This window comes from Dreissena polymorpha, chromosome 15 (genome assembly GCF_020536995.1).
Source record: "Dreissena polymorpha isolate Duluth1 chromosome 15, UMN_Dpol_1.0, whole genome shotgun sequence".
In the NCBI taxonomy this organism is placed as follows: Eukaryota; Metazoa; Mollusca; class Bivalvia; order Myida; family Dreissenidae; genus Dreissena; species Dreissena polymorpha.
The window spans coordinates 23,405,195-23,417,357 of NC_068369.1; the positions used below are offsets into that span (position 1 = coordinate 23,405,195).

The 12,163-nt window shown below is 34.9% G+C and overlaps 1 long non-coding RNA gene across 1 annotated transcript; it reads left to right on the forward strand.

Annotated features, from left to right (window-relative positions):
* Nucleotides 1–5,334: 5,334 nt before the first annotated feature.
* On the forward strand, nt 5,335–12,140 carry LOC127860076 (uncharacterized). Its single transcript, XR_008039592.1, has 2 exons — nt 5,335–6,076; nt 7,620–12,140. It is a non-coding gene; the product is annotated as an uncharacterized LOC127860076 (long non-coding RNA).
* Nucleotides 12,141–12,163: the final 23 nt, after the last annotated feature.

A 12,163-nucleotide genomic window follows, 5' to 3' on the forward strand; every position in this document is an offset into this window, starting at 1 on the left:
AAAGTTAAGAGTACCCGGGGTACATGTACCGGTAAGTAGTACCCGAGCCGAGAATGTCAATTGAAGGTGTTAGAGATGCATTGAACCATAAGATTAAAAAGGGTAATTAACCACGGGCTTATTAAAATTAAAACGATGACATTACATTGTACCAGCTGTTTATTGTTGTATACTGTAAGCTTGAAATATTTTAAATAATGTAAACAACTTACCTTGTATAAAGTTGGCACATTGTTGTCAGGTGTAGAAACTATTATACTTATTTCTGTTAAGTTGCACTGGCTGAACCAAAAGAATTATGTAGTCGTTTCTAAATAATCACGAAACAATCTACTAATGCATATATGCTTGCCAGTTGCTGAGTTTGTGCATTTCCATTCATTATACTATCGGCCTTGGCAAACAGCGTAGACTCAGATTAGACGCCGCATGATGTCTGCTATTTGGTACGCAGAAGATTTGCATATCCACGGGTGTTTTATGTCAAATGTTATGGTTTTTCAATAGATCGTATACTTATCTACAAAACAGCGAATTAGCGTTCACTTGACATCATTTTTAATTATGTTATTTTGTGAATACTTTCTCGCGATCTTTTCGCCTTTGGTCGACGCCGTCTGCTATTTCAAACGATGAAGATTTCCATATCCACTGGCGTTTTTTTATGTCAAATGTTAGTGTTTTCCAATGGATCGTATACTTATCTACAAAACAGATAAGTAGCGTTCACTTTACATCGTTTGAGATGATGTTTTTTGTAAATACTTTCTAAGCGTTCATTCTGACGAAGTCGACCATTTTGACGGGTGTGAAGAAATACCGAATTTCCCGTAATTACCAAAATCCCCAGAAATCCACGAGATCCCACGAAATCCCCATTAATATTGATTGTGTATTGAAAAACTGCGTATTTTAATATAGATCGTTGCGAAATACACTGAAATCACTAATGAAACATTGTTTTATCAAAGTTTGATTTCGGGGATTTCGGTAGGACTTCGGTATATCCACATACCGCATTTTGTAATTCCGGTTATGTAAAACTTGCGAAACTTTTTCGTGATTTAATCAAAAACTATATTTTTCCCAGGTATAACGCCTACGCCAACAGGTAGATCGCATTCTTGTCCATATACATGTCAAATTTCAGCAAACGTGCTAGGCCAGTTTTCAAGAAACCCAAATCGCGACGATTCTCGCCAGCTTAACGAAAGTTAGCCCCCTTTATCATTCGTTCGAATGAACGTCATCAATGATGACGTCCAATACATCACTCATTCCATATTTTGCAAATGACGTCACTTTCATTGAAAACAACAATCGTAGAAACTTAATGACGTCATGTTTATTGATGCTACTGAAAAGCTGACATGCTATAAATGTTTTGAATTACGTTTCCTAACAAATAACATTCTTTGTAGGCGTGGTTATGCCAATAATCACCAAATATACAATTAGTTGTTTTATTACACTTATATACATGCTTCATTCATTACATTTCTTTTAGAGCGGGTTTTAGCACGTGCATTTTACTGCAATATTTTCTTTATTTATTCGGAACTATTTTCGAAACATTAAGCTCCGCCCATAAGTTATTGCAGAATAACCCACGCTTGATTTCCTTCTTTGTCTATAGAAAACAAGTCACGTGCCGTGTTAGAATTCTAAATAAGCAATGAATGCAACTTACTCAGCAATGAGACAACAGGGTAAAAGAACGCACGTGGAAATGGAGCCCGTTCTATACTATGGTTCAGCGCCCCTTGCGGGAGAATAATTTTCATGAAAGTTAACTCTTGTATGACTGATAATTCGTATCTTGCGTAGGATAAAATGGTTTATTCTGAAGCGAATAAACATTAGTTGTTTTCATTTAGTTTGTTTCAGAAATGAACACTACACAGTGTATGTTGTATTTTTTTTTTATTAATGAAATAATATTAAATGCCATCATTAAATCACACGTAAATCACAATCTAAATCAATCTTGCTATACTATAATTGTAGCGCTAACAAAAAATAAAATACCATAAAAATAAAGAAACGCATTAAGTAAACATCGCGGTATAAACAGATAAGATTCAAATGTTAATTATGACTGAGATTTGATGATAAAGCTATTATCACAACTATTTAATCACGTTTAAATCACAAATAAATCACTGACAGGTGAAACCACGTTATACACGTCATTTATGTTTTTGCCCGTAGCGCCTACAAAGTGAGCTGATACTTTTGTAGGGGGCTTTGCACAATCTGCAGACATGTGTTTTTTCTTCACTATGTGTTTTCAGATGTTCTCGGATATGCGCCCGAGTACTTGTCTTGTGCTCACACATCTCACACTCTATCTCTCGAGAGCGCTATTATGACAACGACATGTGTCTCTGTTATTGTCGTCTAGATGGAAATGCAGCCTCGCAACATTTAAAGGGCAAAATCCCAACGTGTGATATTTCATGATATACCAATTTGCGTCTGTGCTTATATCCTCTGGCGCCTATAGCACATATATACATGTATGTCGCGCTTCTGTCGTTGTGCTGCGTATCTGAAAACATCAAATATGTTAAATCAAATACGAATGCATTTTTAATTCTGTATTCATCGTGCTGTCACCATTATAGTATTATAATCATATACATGTAATGTATGTGTCCTGTGTGTTACCGTTTCAATTATTTCATCCACTTAACCATTTAAAATTACAAGACAACTGGCATTACTAAATCTACATGTAAAAGTAATTAAAATCAACGTTTACAACATTACAGTTTAATCCTTGCAATGGCCTTAAAGGGATTTTTTCACGGTTTGGTAAATTGACAAAATTGAAATAAGTTGTTTCAGATTCGCAAATTTTCGGTTTAGTTATGATATTTGTGAGGAAACAGTATTACTGAAAATTTGCCATGGTCTAATATAGCCATTATATGCATCTTTTGACGATTTAAAAACCTAAAAATTATAAAGCGTTGCAACGCAAAACGATTGAATAATTTGGAGAGTTCTGTTGTTGTCGTTAAAATTTGTGAAACTACGAAGATTGCTTATATAACGTATAAAATACGCATATTATTTTTGATTGGCAGGATAGCTCAGTTGGCTTATGCGTTTTTACTTCAGGATTCCGGGGGTCAGTGGTTCGAGCCCTGCTGTGGGCTACTTTTTTTCCTTTTTTAAATGTTATTTTTTACTGGAGCTTTTAAAATTTAATGTTTACATTTATCAATATAAAGCATTTAATGACAAACTTCAAAACATGCCAAAATCTGTGAAAAGGCCCCTTTAACAGGTGGAAAGAGCATGGACATAACCAACAGTAGGACCAATCGAAATCCAAGTTAACTGCAACTCCGATCGATATATCACTTGTTATGAATCTATGTGTGCATTGAGAATTGTTTTATCAAAACGTACATAAATATGCTACTAACCAAATAATACTAATATAATCCTACCAAAAATACAAGTGCAAATATATGTCAGCATCTTTCACTAAAGTTTACAACGATCAAAAAAACATGTGTTGATATGTTGCGTCAAATGTGCCATTTTATATCAGTCAGTTTGTCTTAACGATATTGGAGTTATTGTGGACTGTTTGAACATCGAACTCAAAAGATTAAATTGAAACCAGACTCCAGAAGGGTGTGTCAGACAGTCGCCAGATTAAGTTTTATTTTTATTAAGACATAGATAGGCTCTATATCAGATTCCGAGGCTTGTTTTTGTGAAAGTTTCACCTTTTTATAGCACTTGTGCAAGACAGCATCGAAGCTATTGTGTTTGCTGTGTTTTATGTGCCGGATCAAGAGCATGTTTTGAAATTCTAATTATATTTTTGTGTATTAACTTGACAATAACATGGCTTCAGAAACATAGTTTTTAACAACTGGTCGTCTTAGCCGAATATCGACTTGTCGTGATGGCCTAGAATTTCGTAGCTTGTCGTGTTAGCCAAATTGTTGGTGTACATTAGAAATGTCATGAGATGGTGTTTACAGATTTTTTATCGGACAAAACACATTTTATATGGAATTATTCACGTCCGCATATATAAGAACACTGCAAAAATGAATATAAAACGGATATTTTAGAAGATTTAACATGTGCTTGTCGTGCTTGCGTGCATTGTAAAGTAAAACCTAGGAATTTGCCACGAATGATAGACTAAACTACTCATCTGGTGTCAACTATTTATATAATCGGGAATAGTGCTCCACTTAACCCATAGCCTGCGCTTTATTACGTCAAAAAAGAGTAAATAATAAGGTGCTTACGTGGATTTGAAGTTTCTTAGCGGAGGCAATGTTTACAATTTTCTACTTGGCGTGCTAGCAAAAATGACGCCACGGACCACGTGCATGCATGGTATGGCCACACTGTCATACGTGTTTATTTTATGTATCTGTTATCGCCCCTAAATTTTTTCGTTGGTTAAAATGATACTTTAGTGTATATTTTCAATATAGTAGTGTTTAATTTATTTTCATTTCAGTTACTAGTTCGTGTCAGATGGGACTCTATCACGATACGGTTCCACTGCTGGAGAAGGATGGCGCAACGTTTACGGATGCCACGAAGATTCTTCAATAAAGTCGGTTGTGGTGTTGCTGGTGGTGATGATGGTGGAGATGATTATTGTGATGGTTGTGGTGATGATGGTGGTGTTGATGGTGGTGGTGATACTGGTGGTTATGGTGGTGGTGATGGTGGTGGTGATGGTGGTGGTTTGGTGACGATGGTTGTGATGCTGATGGTGGTGGTGTTAGTTATAATGATGTTGATGGTGGTGGCGATGATGGTAGTGGTAGTGGAAATGATGATGTTGCTGGTGTTGGTGGTTATGGTGTTGGTGATGATGGTGGTGGTGAAGGTGGTGGTGAAGGTGATGGCTGTGGTGGTGATGGTGATGTTGGTGTTTGTAATGATGAACGGGAGATCTGCTTGCACTAGGTCGCTTCCGGGGGATAAATTTTGATTATCCGAAAGGGTTCCTTAAAAGTTCATACCCACTTGCCGTGGATATTGCGCACAATATGCTAAATAAATAGGCTGTACGTTCGCCCCCCCACCCCTGACGCCGACCCTCATTAAAATCCAGGGAAGAAACTTTGTCAGCGTGCACTAGGTCGCTTCCAGGGGATAACTCTTATTCAGGCACGGTTTTACCGGGGGGGGGGGAGGCACTAGGGACACGTGTCCCTCCCCAGCCATGAAAGCCTTCTGTTTTCGTGTAAGTGTTTTTTTTTGTGAAACAAAGTTGGCCAGATGTTCCGATTTACCCGATTTCTGACAGAGGACGTGCCCCTACCTACCTTAATTACAGTCTACTATCCACAGGGGGCACCTGTTGTACGTTAACACTAGATTATCACCGTCGCAACAATCGCTTTAGTGGGATATGCTCTCTTTTCGGCAGATATTTTAAGCGTCTGGGTAACGTTTATTGAGCGTCTGTCATTTACACTAAATAAGCGTCTGGATGATCTCGAACATTGTTTTGATGGCAAGTATACCAATAAGCTGAAATAATTCGCGTTCAGAATAAATCTGAGAGTCTGCCAAATCAAAAATCATCAAAAGACTCTAAGGCGGCAATTAATATTGACTAGTATACCAATTAACACTGTACTGTCAGATGTCATAACTATGGTAACATTATATAAGTAGACGTTTCTCGCGGTATGTAATACAGCGCATAGGGACCGTTAAGTAAAAATATGAAATTATTCTCGGTTTGAGAAATACGGTATAGTATGGTTTAATACGTGTTATTTAGAAGAGAGATTATGGTAATGGTTTAGCGCGTATAATGCACGGGTTTTGTGTGCATGTTTTAGCGCGAAAGCGCACGAGTTTTTCGTTTTGGGTTATATATGATTTGCACATCTAGTGAGACGCCATTCGAGGGTTGTTTTTGACAGGCAAAGTTATGGAGCAAGAAAACGAAAGGGTGATAAAGTAGTTTAGGCGTTCATTTGCGAAATACATAGTATTCGGAAGGAGATTTTCGATGAGAGGACTGATTCTCTGCTAGAAGCGGAATGGTGAGCTGGAACTTCGAACAAAGGTCAGACTTGTTGGTTCTGTTTATTGTAATAACACTGGCAAAAACATTCCGATTGAAATTAACACAGGTTGTGTTCCTTGTTAACTTTAATAAGTATATTCAATAACATGCTCCATATCTTTATTTGTGCTGTTGTTTTTGTTTAGTTCCAACTATTCAGATACATCAATTGATTTGATTATTGGGTAAAAATGAAACTATTTAAGTTCAAAAAGATGTCGCAAATGTAATGGTCTGGTAGGATTATATATAGGTAAGGCCACATAGTGTGTCACTCCAGGTTGTTTTGATAGCAGAGTTAGATCACTCTCCCTCATGTTTTTACGAACACCTTGCTTTATTTTTATTGTTTTTAAGATATAAAACCTTATATGGTAATACATGTGTTACAAGTTTGTGTATTAGTTCCAAGCGTATAATTCAACAAACGATTAATAACAATTAACTGCCGTTTTCCTTATAATTCAGCTAGATGGTTGTGTGCGATATATGACGTGGTATGATAATGAGCGGATGAAAATTTATGCAAACATATCTTTAAACTATTCAGGTATTCCAATTGTGAATTAAGAATGAAACATAAAAAATCGGTACATTACTGAAATATATATTATATTCATCTATGAAACAGCTATAGAGACTTGTCTTGTAAACTTTTTTCGAAACATGTTTGTGTTGTGCATATATTACATCTCGTTCACTGGATATTGAATAAACAGTTTATATGTTATTGTTGTATACAATTAAAAAATTTCTCTAAATTGAATTAAAACATTTAGAGTTATTATATTTTTCATAATAATTTAAGACGTTAAGTTTTCCCTGCAAGGTTGGTGTCAATAATGGTGCATGCATATGTGCTAATTAATTTAAGATATTTTGGATAAACTGTGGTATAAATTTGGTTTGAAAAGAGCGTTGACAATAAGACTGTTGTTTTAAACTTAGATGAAAGGCATTTATCGGTTTTGTTAAATTTAGTTTCGTCATAGTTAAATGCATTTTTAAAGATTAGGTACTGTAATGATAACAACAGTAGACCGGATTTATTTGCAATATAAGTCATTTTGTTTTCGTGATAGTTTGTGTTCTTGTTTGGTGGCCTGTTGGCTTGATGTGTAAAGACATTTTGCTTTTATGGTGTTTGGCCGTTTTTTGAATGCCAGTTAACATGTGTAATTTGCTTATCGTTTTGGTGAAAGCCAGTTGACCAGATGTGGATAAATCCAGTTAGCGCGTGTAGTTTGTTAACCAAATTTGTTAAAACGTGCGTTTACATTTACATTTTTGTTTTTATTTAATGTTAAGATTGTACTGTTCGAAGGATATTATATATATTGGAGAACATTAAATGTATGTTATTAAGGGCCAGATTGGCTTATGTAAATTAACCGGATGGCTCGGGTTGTCCGTTGACAGTTTGTTGAAAGTAGATTTTTTCAGATGCGTATAAGCCAGTTTGCTTGCGTGTCAATTCACTAAAATGTCTCAAAACACATGTTGAAATTGCATTTACACATGTTTGCGAAGTTTATTTTTTCAGAAGCTGGACAGTTCGAAGAATAAATAATGAATAGTGTAACATTATAGTAAGAGGGCAGCTCGAAAGGTATAAAAAAAAATTGTTTTTTTTTGTGTAATTATGTGTTAGAAAATAACTTGTTAAGATTAATAATGATGCTTTTATTGATGATGATGATGTTATAAATGTTGATGATGATGCTAACGTTATTGATGAGGAGGAGGAATAGTTGACAGTATTTTTGTGAATGGATAATACTACATTAACGAATTTTGAGTGAATGAAATTATTTTAGGTTTGATAAATACCGAATGATGTTGGTCTATACATATTATTTAGAAGAGAAAGTGAGTATGGTTATTGTTTAGCACGTAAAAATGAACGAGTTTCTAGGTTTTGCGTTTAATTGAACAAAAACAAGTAACGGTTCAGCAACAGGGATTATTCTCAGATGGTACATGTATTCCTTTTAGAGTCACAGAAATTCAACTTTGCATCAATACCGGTTTTCTTTGAGATTTGTTTGATGGGTTAAAATTCCAAAAATTTATGAGTTTTGCAGCCGACCAAGTACCTATAGCTTTGTATTTGAGTGTGTTAAGCATTTTGTTGTTTTCAAATTAGTAAATCAAAATTAATACGGTGTTCTAGTATATCAATTGAGCTTATGCTATTGCCATGGAAATTTGAGCCAGGGTTCGATCAGTAGCTTAAAGTATGTCTGTGTTGGTGAATTGAACCTAAAAACAAATGTCAAGTCGGTAGTTTTAATTTTAAGAGCAGAACATACGTATTGATTGTGAGAACATTAGTAAAATGTGTTTGGTATTTGTGCATGTCTCTTGTGGTCATTGGACCAAGTTGTTTAAGGCCAATTGGCCTGATTTTGAAAGCCAGTTGGCTTGTATGGTCAGTTGACCGTTTTTAAAGCCATTCTATATGGTGTGTGAAAGCCTGTTGGCTTGTGTTGTCAGGTTACCGAACATTCTTGGAACGAAAGTCTCATAGAATTTACAATATTTGCAAGATTATTGTTTGCAATGCAGTAACTGGACAGTTCGAATAGTATATTAAGTATTGAAGAACATAAAGGTATGGTTTATGTAGTATGTTATTATTATTACTAGGATTATTATGATGTATTTTATTTGGGTGCATTCGGAGAATTGCAAAGCCGGTAGTTAAAAAAGAGCCTATTACATCAGATATATTAAAGACATTTTATCACACTTTTGTTTCTGAGAGCGATTGTTCTTTGGGGTATTTAAGAGGCGTTACAATCTTTTTCTTATTTTATGCTGTTTTTTTAGGATAAGTGAAATTTTGTCTGTTAAAAGATCAGATGTTGTATTTTTAGATACGCATTGTGATATTAAAGTTGAAAAGTCAAAAACGGACATTTTAAGAGATGGTAATACTGTTCTGATTGCAAAAACTAATACAGACACATGACCTGTGAAATTGTTTGAAAAGTATTTGTGTGTTGCAGATATTGCATGTTCATATACTGATTATGTGTTTAGACCAGTTTATTAGTGTAATGTTAAACACTGTTTCAAATTGATTTCTAATAATAAGCATATAAGTTATTCTACTATAAATGATAGTTTTAAGAAGAAGTTAAGTCTATTGGGTTATGTTTCTTCTAAATATGGACTTCATTCTTTTCGTGCTGGTGGAGCATCTATAAGTGCCAATAATAAGACTGTGGATAGACTTTGGCAAAGGCATGGTAGATGAAAAAGTGTTTCCACTAAGGACGGATATGTTAAAGATTCTTTGAAAGACAGATTATCGGTGTCGCTAAATTTAGATTTGTGAAAAGTCATTATTAATGTATGTGTGATTTGAAATGTATGATGTGTTGTTCGTAGCACATTTAAAGACACTATAATATATTATTATATAAATGGTTTGGAAATGCTTTTGAGTATTATTAAGTTCTGTGTTTGTGTTGTGTGTATGTTCCTTGTGGTCATTGGACCAATTTGTTTACGGCCATTTGGCCTGATTTGGTAAGCCAGTTGGCTTGTATGGTCAGTTGACCGTTTTTTAAAGCAAGTTGATCTGATGTGTGAAAGCCGGTTGGCTTTTGTGAGTTGAACTTATTTTCTTAAAAAGCATGTTCACATGGAATTAACAATCTTTGCAAGTTTATTTTTTGCAGTGCAGTAACTGGACAGTACGAATGGTATATTAAGTATTGGGGAATATAAAGGTATGGTTTATGTAGTATGTTATTATTATTATAAGGATTATGATTATGATATTTTTTATTTCCGTTTTAATGTTTATCATTAATTTTGTAAATATTGTTTTATTATATCTGTTTAATTCTCTTGTGCATTATTCGATTGGTCATTTGACCGTTTGTGAAGGCCAGAGTGTGCCTGATGTTGATTCGCCGTTTGGCTTGTGTGGTCATTTGACCGTTTGTGAAGGCCAGAGTGTGCCTGATGTTGATTAGCCGTTTGGCTTGTGTGGTCATTTGACCGTTTGTGAAGGCCAGAGTGTGCCTGATGTTGATAAGCCAGTTGGCTTGTGTGGTCAGTTGACCGTTGTTGAAGGCCATAGTGTGCCTATTTTGATTGAATTAATTTTATTGCTTTTACAAATGTTTGTAATTGTATCTTTTCAGTTAAAACACAGTTCGAGAGGTATATAACGTGGTGGAGAATATTTAGGTATTCATTTTATGTTTTATATTATTTGTATTCTCTCTTTGTTTTATTCGAAAGTCCTGTCAAATACAAGCACTCACTCCTATTTTGTCTTTGGTTTATTATTTGTTTGATAATGATAATGATGATGATATGGGTTATAAAGATGATGAGATTTTAATAGTATTTTGAGAATAGAGAATAATAAATTTACTCATAACTATGAGTAAATGAAATTATTCTCGGTTTGAGAAATACGGTATAGTATGGTTTAATACGTGTTATTTAGAAGAGAGATTATGGTAATGGTTTAGCGCGTATAATGCACGGGTTTTGTGTGCATGTTTTAGCGCGAAAGCGCACGAGTTTTTCGTTTTGGGTTATATATGATTTGCACATCTAGTGAGACGCCATTCGAGGGTTGTTTTTGACAGGCAAAGTTATGGAGCAAGAAAACGAAAGGGTGATAACCCCGCCCGCCCTCCCTTAATGAACATATGTATGGTTAAATAATTGGTTACATTGCTTTTATGTTTATAATTTTGCTATTATAAAGTCTATATTTAGTATATTTTCAGTTCGGTTTTTAGTCCATGTGAGATGGGATCTTAACACGAACCGATTTCTTTACTAGGAAAGACGATGGGTGAATTTTCATTAAAGTCTGAAGCAGCTAAGTTTTCTTGATTATTTTGACTCATTTGTTACTTAATATTGTGTTTGAATGAGGTCTTTTAAGTTATGGGTGTCATGTTTTTCGAGACTCTCACTTCCTGGAGATAGTACCTCCAGCATACTTATTGAAATATTGGTATGTTTAAATGTCAAGTGTTATTATTTTTTGTTGTAGTTCGTAATGAACGTTTAATTTTAAAGACATTTTTATTGTACGATTACTTAATATTTTCATTTTGGTGTGACTGGTTAGATGTTGAAGTCGGTTTAATATAGCTGTTAAATTCGTCATATGCATTTATATATTTCTCGGAATATTTATGATTTATCAACATTCTTTATAGATGCTTTATGGATTGAGTGATTTGTTTGTTTCTTGCTGATGTCCGGGGTGTGTGCAGGATGCTTTTGATGTTTGTTTGTTATGTTAACTTGCGCAATGAATTGATAATGTTTTAATTACATTTTTTACTATAAAATACTTAATGTTACAGTATCTTAATAGCTGCTTATTTGTAGATTTCTCTAAATTAGAGGTTTCGGGAGGTGATGAAGGCACCTAGACACCGGTCTCGAGCCATGGGTCCTCATACGTCCCCCTGCCATTAAAAGAAAAAATAAGAAAACAAAAATGGCAGTAGGGTTGCGTATCCCGCTCGCGGTTTTACCTGAATCGTTTATTACTACTGAGTATTGTATGGGGTGTACGTGAAGTCATGTACACTTCTCTTGATTGGTGGTGGTAGATGAATCTTGCAGATATTAGCAGCTTCTTTGAACAAATTAATGTTTTACATTTGTTAATTTATAATATTTAAGCAAGTTAGCGTGATTGATGGGCATTGGGGGCGTCCTGTGTGCACTGTGGGCATCGGCGGGGATCAGTTTATTCAAACAGTAACTCTTTTTTGAGATATATACTTGACGTCTAATTGTTATGAATACATTTGCACTTTTTCACATGACACACATGTGTATGTGAAGTATTCATAATTACATGCCCTACAGCATTTAAATAGTATCGTTTCAGTTCTTTATACACCTGAACAAAGATGTTACACCGTTTCCAGTCGTCTCGAGATTCCTCAACTGAGCGGTGCCGTTGAGGTCTATATCCATTGCGCATACAACATATACGGGCTTCAGAAGAATTGTTTTTTTGCATTTATTTGTTGAAAGTCCTGTCAAATACAAGCACTCACTCCTATTTTGTCTTTGGTTTATTATTTG